Raw genomic sequence first — 11,498 nt, 5'->3', positions numbered from 1 at the left:
TGTCAATTATATGCTTATTAATTACATACATTTTAGGCGCATAAAGTATTTAGTACTAAAACTTTAGGTTAAATGTCTAGAGATCAAAATAATTTTATTTAATTAGAGAATTGGCAACAACAACTTTAGTTAAATAAAATTATTTATTACAATAATGATCTCATTAAAGACTATAAACATAAAATGTTGCATAATGAATTAGGAACAATTTTTAAATGAAATTTAGAGTTAATATCTAGCTAAGTGATTTTCATAATTTTATTTAGTTAAAGATTAGCTACATAATCTTTAGTTAAATAAAATTACTAAAGTCAAAAATCACATATATAAAGCTTAGGTATTAAATCCTATTACACAATTTACTAAGGTAAAATTATTAGATGTCTTTACATAGTTACCCATTGGAATTATGTAAGTGAATTTAATAATTTTATTAAAGGAATAGAAAGTAAATTCTATCATAAGATGGATCTAATCGAATCAAAAATTTAGCCCACATGCAATTTTTATGTCATTAGATTCATTGTTTACATAATTTGCATTGGTAAATTATATTTTATGTTTGCCTCAAATATTTATTAAGCATGCATGTTCATTGTTTCTTGCAATTTTAAAACATGTGAATATGTTTGGTAATTGAGTAGATACACTTGAATTAACCAGTGAGAACTTTAAGTTCTGAAAGAAGAGAATTATTCTTCAATTGGGGTGTCTAGATATTGATTATGGTAAAAGAAAAACTGAGCCACATATCATTGAAACCAACATTCAAGTTGGTCTTGCTACATATGAAAAGTGGGAGTGATTTAATCGCCTCAACATTATGTTCATTAAGAGTAAGGTTTCTGCTGATGTTCGTGGCTTAATTGAGCATTATGAGAATTTACAAGAACTATTAACGGTTATTGAAAAGTAGTTCAAAAATTCTAAAAAAATATTTTGCCAGCATCCTAATCATGAGGTTCACGTCCATTAGGCTCACTATTGTGAAAGGCATACGTGATCACATCAATAAGATGTGAGATTCAAAAACTCGAATTAGAGCACTAGAGTTTGAAATGTTTGATTCTTTCCTGGTGCACTTTATGTTGAAAACATTTTGATATTTCGATATAACAAATTAAGTTAAATGAATTTTAAGATTTTCCAAATGATTTTCTAAGTATATTCGATAGAATTATTCGAATATCAAAACATTACTCCAAATCTTTCAAAGATCATTTTTAATCCTTACTCAAGTGTAAAATTAAGTTTTAATCTTAAAACAATTTCAAAATAATTTTACAAAGTATTTCAAACCATTTCAAAGGCAAAAATTCCAGATTGCTCAGAGGGAACCGATTCCCCCCAAGGGGGTACCGATTCCCCCCTGAATGGTTTGGCTCCGAGAAATCCAGAATTCTCGGAGGGAACCGATTCCCCCCCATGGGGTACCGATTCCCCATTGTATAACGGTCGAAATATTTGAATTTTACACTTAGGGAACCGATTCCCCATAGGGGGTACCGATTCCCCCCACGCTCCAAACTGTTTTATTAATTATTTTCACACTAAAACGGCTATATTTTCTAATCATCCCCAACGTTCAGAAGTGATTCAAGGTGTATTTAAGCAAGCTTAGAAGCCATTGATCAATAACAAGAAACATCAAGCAATTAGAATCAAGAGAGAATCAAAGAGAAAGCATCAAACCTCAAGTTTGAGCATTTCAAGCCTATTTTTCATTCAATATTCATTTTTCTTTCAAGAACACTTATTGTGCTCAATTGTATTTATTCTTGAGTGTTCTTTCTTTGTTCTAGAATTGTGCAAACATATTTTCCTTGTGAGGTTTTTCTTGTAAGTTTGCAAATTTGTATTTCTCTTTGAGAAAAGAGTGTTCTCAAGAATTGGGGTATATTCTTGAGGGAGTTGTAAGGTTATCTCTTTGGCCTCAAAAGAAAGAACAAATTAGTGAATTTTTTGGAAAATCCTTAGTGTGGATAGCTAAGGTAGTGGACGTAGACTTTGGTTGATAAAGTCGAACCACTCTAAATCGCTGTGCAATTTCTTTAAATTTTCTGCAAAAGCTTCCACCAAAATTTTTATTGCCAATTCACACCCCTCTTGGCCGATTCAGTCAATCGATTAACTCAATAATTGGCATCAGAGCCTAACTCATTTGAAGGTTTAATCACCTCTTGAGTCGATTCGGGAAGAGTTATATCGATAATCAAAGTCATCAATGGCCTCCGCTTCAAACTTCGACTCTGGTCTCGATTCGATGCCTATCAACAAGCCTCCTTTCTTCAATGGAGCTAACTATGCCTATTGGAAGAATAGAATGATGTACTTCATTCAAGCAAGTGACATGGGAGCATGAAATGCCGTAGAAGAATGATACATCAAACCTCTCACTCATCCAAGGTTGTGGAGTGAAGGAGAGACAAGAATGTTCCAGCTCAACTCCAAAGCCATCCATATCATTTTTTGTGCTATTGGACCAGATGAATACGGAAGAGTTTCATCGTGTACAACTGCCAAAGAAATATGGGACAAACTTCAAGTCACTCATGAAGGTACCGATGAGGTAAAGAAATCTAAAATTAGTATTCTAACGCATAGCTATGAGAATTTCAGGACGAAACCAAATGAAGATATCAAAGCTATGACGAATAGATTTTCAACGATTGTCAATGGTCTCAAATCATATGCAGAGATCATTTCAAATGAAAAGCTTGTGAGGAAGTTAGTCTACTCCCTCCCAAAATTGTGGCAATCAAAGAAGACGACAATCATCGAGTCTAAGGACTTAATGTCCTTAACTCTTGAAGAGCTAATTGGGTCACTCCTCACTCATGAAATGATGCTCGAAGATGAGGTGGACCTCGACAAGATTGACGAGACACTAAAGGAGAAGGAGAAGAATAAAAACATTGGAGTTACTCTCAAATCCACAAAAGATGAGAGTGATTCGAATGACGATGACGATGACGAGGAAATGACATTATTTGCCAAACGGTTCAGAAAAATGATGACACCATATCGAGGAAGAAAATTCAAACGAAATGAAGGCCTCAAAAATGAACCGAAAGAGAAGGACCCAATCATTTGCTACGAATGCAAAAAGCCAGAGCATGTCAAATATGATTGCCCACAATTGAAGAAAAAGGGTCAATCAAAGAATAAGCACAGGGCTCATGTGGCTACACGGAGCGATGAAGAAAGTTCCGATGAAGAGGAACAAGAAGTAGTTAACTTGTTCTTGATGGCATTCGGGGAAGATTCTAAGGTAACCTCTAACTCATCCGATTTTGATGATTTATCCTATGATGAGTTATTAGAGGAATATAATGGGTTAGCTTCGGATTATGAGAAATTATTTTTAAAATATAAAAATGATGTTTTAAAATTGAAAATTGAAAACAAACTCATATCCAAAACCAACAATGATCTTGAAAGTAAAATCAAAGATTTGCAAATCAAACTAGAAGAGTTTGAAAAGAAAAATTTAGATTTGCAAAATTTACTTTCAAAGATCAATGATGATCATCAAAAGAAAATTGATGATCTTAAAACTTCTTTTGATAAAGTTGGAACAAAACATTTTGAAAAAGGTGGAAATTCAAAATCCAACTTTGTTAGAAAAAGTTTTAGAAACTACAATCATAGAGGTCTCCAAAGAACCTCTAATGGAAAAATCGTTAGAAGTATGTGGGTTCCTAAAGAACTCATTACTACTAAAGATAAAAATATCCTACACAAATGGATACCTAAGGGGACTAGGATTTTGGAAACTAATGAATATGGACCCAAAAGAATTTGGGTACCAAAAATCAAAATAATCTATGTTTGTAGGGAAAGGAGCATTGCTACAAGGCACGGGAAACAAATTCAAATTCATGGTACCTTGATAGTGGATGCTCAGACACATGACGGAGACAAAAGCCGGTTCATTGAGCTTAACGCTAAAAATGGAGGAGAAGTGACTTTTGGAGACAATTCAAAAGGTCACATTGAAGGTATTGGTACAATAGGTAATACATCTTCCATACAAATTAAAAATGTTTTATGTGAATGGATTAAAGCATAATCTATTGAGTATTAGTCAATTATGCGATAAAGGATTCAATGTCTTATTTGAAAATTAATGGTTGTAAAGTCATTGACATTGCATCTAATCGGATTATGCTTGTTGGTCATAGAATAGGAAACATATACATGGTGCATTTAGATTCTTTTGATATGACTAATTTATGCCTAGTTGCTAAGGATGAGCATGATAGTTGGTTATGGCATAGGAGACTAGGACATGCTAGTATGAGTGTTTTGCAACGGTTAGTTCAAGGAGAATTGGTTCGAGGGGGCTGCCTAAACTAAAATTGATAATGATAAAATCTTGATGCTTGTGCTAAAGGAAAACAAAAAGCGAGTTTCTTTTAAATCCATTAATGATGTATCAACTAGTAGAGTTTTACAATTGATCCATTTATATCTTTTTGGGCCAACTAGAACTACTAGCTTGGGTGGAAAACAATATGCATTTGTCTTGGTATATGACTATAGATATACTTGGGTTCATTCTTAAGTACAAAGATGAAGCATTAGAACATTTCATCACATTTTCAAAAATTATCCAAAATGAAAAGGTTACTCTATAACTAGTGTTAGGAGTCATGGAACTGAATTTGAAAATCTTGGATTTACTGAATTTTGTAACTCTAACAGTATTAGCCATAATTTTTCAGCACCTAGAAACCCCTCAACAAAATGGAGTGTTGAGAGGAAAAATCGAACTTTAGAAGAAATGGCTAGAACCATGCTTTGTGAAAATAATTTGCCAAATATTTTTGGGCGGAAGCCAAATATCGCTTGTTATGTTGTAAATCGAGTAATGATTAGGCCAATTTTAAAGAAAAACTCCATATGAAATTTTCAAATATAAAAAGCCTAACATTAGTATTTTATCCTTTGGATGTAATGTTTTGTTTTAAACAACGGTAAAGAAAACCTTGGCAAATTTGATGCTAAAAGTGATGAAGGAATTTTTCTGGGTTATTCCTTAAATTCTAAAGCTTATCGTGTATTAATAAAAGAACTTTAGTTGTAGAAGAGTCTATACATGTTGTTTTCGATGATAATCCCCTTTCGAGGACGGATTCTTGTGTGAATGATGATGTAGGCGTTATAAATACAAATGACGTTAGACATGATGTTGGAGAACCATCATCAAAGGAAGAAACGAAAAAGAGGAACACATGATCCTCTTGAGAATCAACCATTGAAGAAAGGGAAGTATCTTATCCAAGAGAGTACAACTATGTCAAGGATGGTGAAATATAGGTCCATCCAAAGGGGTAACTACTCGATCTTCTCTTAGAAATATTTGTAATTATGTTGCATTTATTTCATGCATCAGAGCCTAAGAACATCAAAGAAGCATTAAAAGATGAACATTGGATTATGGCTATGCAAGAAGAATTAAATCAATTTGAGAGAAGTAAAGTATGGACATTAGTTGACAGGCCTAGTAATAAAACTATTGTAGGTACTAGATGGGTATTTAGAAATAAGCTTGATGAAAGTGGTAATATAGTGAGAAACAAGGCTAGACTTGTGCTCAAGTGTATACTCAAGAAGAGGGCATAGACTATGATGAAACACGCTCCCGTAGCTAGGATGGAAGCAATTAGAATGTTACTAGCATTTTCATGTTTTCATGAATTTAAATTATATCAAATAGATGTTAAAAGTGCATTTTAAATGGTTTTATAAAGGAAGAAGTGTATGTGGAACAACCTCCAGGTTTTGAAGATTCAAAATTTCCATACCATGTTCTTAAATTGACAAAAGCTCTTTATGGCTTAAAACAAGCTCGTAGAGCTTGGTATGAAAGATTGTCAAATTTTTTAATTGAAAAAGGTTTTTTAAAAGGGAAGGTTGACACTACATTGTTTCTAAGCATAAAGGTAAAGATTATTAGCAGTTCAAATTTATGCTGATGATATAATATTTGGTTCTACTAATGATGTTCTTTGCCAAGAATTTTCTAAGCTAATGCAAAGTGAATTCGAAATGAGCATGATGGGGGAGCTCTCATTTTCCTTGGGACTCCAAATCAAGCAAAGAAAAGATGGCATCTTCATCAATCAAGCTAAGTACGTCAACGATATGCTCAAGAAGTTTGGACTGGAAAATGGGAAACCTCATGACACTCCAATGAGCTCTTCAACAAAGCTTGACTTAGATGAAGGAGGTAAATGTGTAGATGTCAAATTATATAGGTCAATGATTGGCTCTTTGCTTTATCTAACTTCAAGTAGACCGGACATTATGTTTAGTGTTTGCTTATGTGCTAGATTTCAATCATGTCCTAAGGAATCACATTTACTAGCTGTTAAGAGAATCTTTAGATACCTTAAGGACACTCCTAGTTTCTTGGTTTTCAAAGAAACAAAATTGTGTTGGATTATCTACCACTGAAGCCGAATACATTTCAGCTGGTAGTTGCTGTGCACAAGTTTTATGGATAAAACAACAACTTTTTGATTATGGAATTGAATCCTATCAAGTGTGACAATACTAGTGCTATTTGTCTCACTAAAAATCCCATCCAACACTCTAGAACTAAGCACATTGAAATAAGACATCACTTTATTAGAGACCATGTCACTAAGGAAGATGTAGTTCTAGAATTTGTTGATACTTTGCACCAATTAGCGGATATCTTTACAAAACCTTTAGACAATGAAAGATTTTGGACACTTAGGAGAGAATTAGGTTTGACCAACCTATCTTCACTTAGTGTTTAAAATAATAATAGTAATTTTTGATTGCATTCATTGATATTAGTTAGGGGGAGTTTATGATTCTTGATAAAAAATTAATTTTATGTTCAAATATCGTTTAAAGATTAATTTAATTGTTTGAACATGATTAATTTTCAATATATGAGTTGCCAATACCACTAGAGGAAATTAATTTAGCATTTTGAGTGTTTAAAATCGGATTTTAGCATTTTGGTGCAGAGGGAATCGATCCCCCCATGAGGGAACCGATTCCCCCTTTGAAGGGGAATCGATTCCCACAACAGGGAATCGATACCCCCCTGGGGGTTATACACGGCAAAAACCCTTCAAAATCCTCAAAAATCCTCTCCTTTCACTTCCGCCGTTCCCTCTCAACTCTCTCCCTATCTCCATTCTTGCCTCAAATCATCGATTTTAATCGGAATTCACTTCAAATATCATCTCCTAAACTTGCAATCATCATTAAAATCGTGCAAACAACATCAAAATCCACTCAATCTCATCCTTCAAGGTAAAATTTTCTAAACTCCCTATTTTATTGATTTTGAACATATGACTTGTTTTAATTAGTTCTAGGATGAACTTTAGATCGGGCATTGATTGTTTAGTGATTAGAAACTAGATATTACAACCAATTTCATAAAAAAACACAAGAATTTTCCAATTTTTTTTTTTAAATTTTTGAAATTTAAAAAAATGTTAATTTTCAAATTATTGTGTTTTGATTAAATTATGTTGTTGTTATGAAAACTATACATATATTGTTTCTCAAACCATTTTTTAAAAGTTTTTCAAAAACTTTGCCCATTAGGATTGATTTAGAGAACCTTGAAATATTGAGGACTCAATTGAGTTTTGGGATTGATTGAATTGCATACATGTGTTTTCTAAATTACAGGTTATCAATTCTATTCCAATTTCTTAAACCATGTCCAATCCTAAACGTGCTAGGTCATCATCTAGTCGCTCACACCGTTAACCAAATCCACCTCCAAATCCTCCTCCTATTCCAATTTCTAATACTAATCCCATTGATCCTAACTTGACTATCCAAAATTCATGTTTCAATCATCCTGGTCCTAGAAATCATCGTTTTTGGTATTATCAATATTTCGACTCTTACAAAATCCGGGAAGAACGTATTCCTTCGTCAAGCTATGTTAGCTATCAATTTTAAATATCTTCCTCTTTTACAAGAGTGGAAATTTGATAAACTCTTTGACCTTGAACCCATCGCTTATCATCAACTTGTTCGTATTTTCTATTCTAATGTCGTTTGTGTTAAAAACCAAACTGAAACCGAAACCATAAGAATTCGTTCCTACCTCCTAGGATAATTCTTATATATTGACTCAGCTTACATAGCCAATACATTCAGATTAGATAATGATGGTATTTCAAATGAAAAACAAGTTTTAGGATCTCGTTATAAAAGAAGGGATAGTGCAAGTGTCTCAGACCTTCATGAACGTTTTCTTCATCTAATGATTCTTGGTGTTTCGACCATCCGGAGGTCGTTATTCTACTCTTAGAGCCTTAGATCTTTGGTGGTTACATTGTTTCGAAAACAATATTAAAATTAACCTACCTCAGATTATTTTTGCTGAAATTGTTGAAATCGTAAATATTGTTCCTAACAAGAAACTATGTTCATCCTTAGTTTACGGTTGCATTTTGAGTAATCTGTTTTCCACAGCTGGGCTTAGAGTCGGTCTAGATGCCGTTTTTCCCCTTAAGAAACAAATTAACCTACTCTCCTTAACGAGAGCGGGATGGATTAAGGATAAGGAAACCGGTGAATGGGTTCGATCTTCTGCAAATACTCTGGGAGCTAGTTCTTCACAAGCTCCACCCGAAGCTGACTAAGATCTCGAGCTTGAGCAATTAATGCGAGACATCGATGAAGCCGAAGATGAGCCTGAGCAGCCCGAGGAGCAGCCCGAAGAGCAAGCACAACAAACGCATCAAATGCCTCCATATTTTCAATCCTTTATGGAGACATTCGATTTCCGATACGCTACCATGGATTCACGCTTCTCTTTTATAGAGTCCCACTTATCCACAATGGGAGCTCAACAATTAGAAATTCTTCGGGAGATGCGTGCAAACAATGAAGTAACCAACGCGCGTATTAATGACCTCACTCACGAAATGGCCGCTATACGAGCTCGTTTTCCTCCTCCTGATCCTGATATGTGATTCTATGTTTTGCTTTGAACTCTAAACTTATTGTTTTAACTTTTTGAATATTTTGGAATGTTTGAATTTGTGGATTGATTGACTTTCAATTTGTTTGGATTTATGAATGGTTAGAAATTATCTATTTGGTGTGATTAAATTTATTCATTATTGCATCATTTACTTCATGATTAGATATATGACCAGTTTTGCCATTTCACATTAACTATGAATATTGATTATGAAACTAATGGCTAACGTTTCTCTTGCTTGTGATCTTAGCAGCTTAAAATATAATCAAATGGCTAAATGATTTCAAAACCTTGTTTAATTCTTTAAAATGTCTTTTTGATTTAACAAAAATGGGGAGAAGTGTTAAATGTGTTAAATGGGAGAAGTGTTAAAGTAAGGGGGAGTAATTTCAAAACTTGACTTCAAAATCTCAAAATCTTAAAATTACTAAAATGTTTTGTTATATCAAAAAGGGGGAGATTGTTGAAAACATTTTGATATTTCGATATAACAAATTAAGTTAAATGAATATTAAGATTTTCCAAATGATTTTCTAAGTATATTCGATAGAATTATTCGAATATCAAAACATTACTCCAAATCTTTCAAAGATCATTTTTAATCCTTACTCAAGTGTAAAATTAAGTTTTAATCTTAAAACAATTTAAAAATAATTTTACAAAGTATTTCGAACCATTTCAAAGCCAAAAATTCCAGATTGCTCAGAGGGAACCGATTCCCCCCAAGAGGGTACCGATTCCCCCCTGAATGGTTTAGCTCCGAGAAATCCAGAATGCTCAGAGGGAGCCGATTCCCCCCCATGGGGTACCGATTCCCCCCTTGTATAACGGTCGAAATATTTGAATTTTACACTTAGAGAACCGATTCCCCATAGGGGGTACCGATTCCCCCGACGCTCCAAACTGTTTTATTAATTGTTTTCACACTAAAACGGCTATATTATTTTCTCTAATCATCCCCAACGTTCAGAAGTGATTCATGGTGTATTTAAGCAAGCTTAGAAGCCATTGATCAATAACAAGAAACATCAAGCAATTAGAATCAAGAGAGAATCAAAGAGAAAGCATCAAACCTCAAGTTTGAGAATTTCAAGCCTATTTTTCATTCAATATTCATTTTGCTTTCAAGAACACTTATTGTGCTCAATTGTATTTATTCTTGAGTGTTCTTTCTTTGTTCTAGAATTGTGCAAACATATTTGCCTTGTGAGGTTTTTCTTGTAAGTTTGCAAATTTGTATTTCTCTTTGAGAAAAGAGTGTTCTCAAGTATTGGGGTATATTCTTGAGGGAGTTGTAAGGTTATCTCTTTGGCCTCAAAAGAAAGAACAAATTAGTGAATTTGTTGGAAAATCCTTAGTGTGGATAGCTAAGGTAGTGGACGTAGACTTTGGTTGATAAAGTCGAACCACTCTAAATCGCTGTGCAATTTCTTTAAATTTTCTGCAAAAGTTTCCACCAAAATTTTTATTGCCAATTCACCCCCTCTTGGCCGATTCAGTCAATCGATTAACTCAACACTTTATATTGAACATTCTTCCACCTTAGTATGGGCCATTTAATATCTCCTATAACACACATAGGATAAATAGTCCATCAATGAACCTTTAACCATGTGTGATCAGGAGGATGCTAGACTCACTGAGGATGGGAGAGAGTGCATTGATAGTTACTCAAGGAAAGTGATCAGTCCAAGCCAAACAAAAGGGGAAGGTTAAAATCCATCCTCAAACTGACATTAAGAAAGAGTCCAACCTAAAAAAGGATTGTGTCAAGTTTAAGAGTTGGATTGAGAAGAAAGGTAAATCAGTCTCACTTTTTTCTTTGAGTCAAATATGGTTAATGTTAATTATAACACATGGTGGATTGGTTCTGGTTCTACAATCCATGTCTCAAATTTCTTACAAGGATTAAGAAACCTAACAAGTGTCATAATTTTCAAATAAATAAAGCCTTTTTCTCAATCAAATAAGCTAAGAATGTACTATAGAGAAGAAATGGTCAATCCACAGGACTTAGAAATTTCCAATGTCAGTTTGAATTGATCTTCATCCAAGAAAACTGCAAAAGGAAAATAAAGGGGTATTAAAAAAAATAAATTGAATAAATTTAAATAAAAAAAAAAGAAAAATATATTATTGAAAAAAAAAATTATGATGAGAGATAGCCTCCATCTTCTCTTCGCCTTAATTTGTTTCGATCATTGGAATAGATTTTACTTTGGGATTCTTGCCGGTTAGAGTCTATAAGGCCCAACCCTTATAACTTACTCTTATCTCCTGTGAACTAATTTCCAAAGTCAATTATTGGAATTTAATCCTTGTTCGGATTAAAAACAACTATCGATGTTAACACCAATGCTACCTTAAGTGTCAAAAAAGCCCGTGCTCAGATTATGGTGTCTCAATGAGAGTTGAACCTAATCTTGATTTCCTTTAGCGGACCACCGCTAGGTTTATTCTTAGAAAGTTGAATTTTCTACAAGCTGACTCTTCTCCCTAA

The 11,498-nt window shown here is 33.7% G+C and overlaps 1 long non-coding RNA gene across 1 annotated transcript; it reads left to right on the top strand.

The window, feature by feature from the left end:
• Window positions 1-973: 973 nt before the first annotated feature.
• LOC120168864 lies at window positions 974-10,749 on the top strand. The gene is made up of 3 exons (XR_005520607.1): window positions 974-986; window positions 5,289-5,291; window positions 10,643-10,749. It is a non-coding gene; the product is annotated as an uncharacterized LOC120168864 (long non-coding RNA).
• Window positions 10,750-11,498: the final 749 nt, after the last annotated feature.

This window comes from Hibiscus syriacus, unplaced genomic scaffold (genome assembly GCF_006381635.1).
Source record: "Hibiscus syriacus cultivar Baekdansim isolate YM2019G1 unplaced genomic scaffold, ASM638163v2 tig00111721_pilon, whole genome shotgun sequence".
Lineage (NCBI taxonomy): Eukaryota > Viridiplantae > Streptophyta > Magnoliopsida > Malvales > Malvaceae > Hibiscus > Hibiscus syriacus.
Note: the sequence above shows the minus strand (reverse complement) of the source record. Positions and strands in the feature narration are given on the sequence as shown.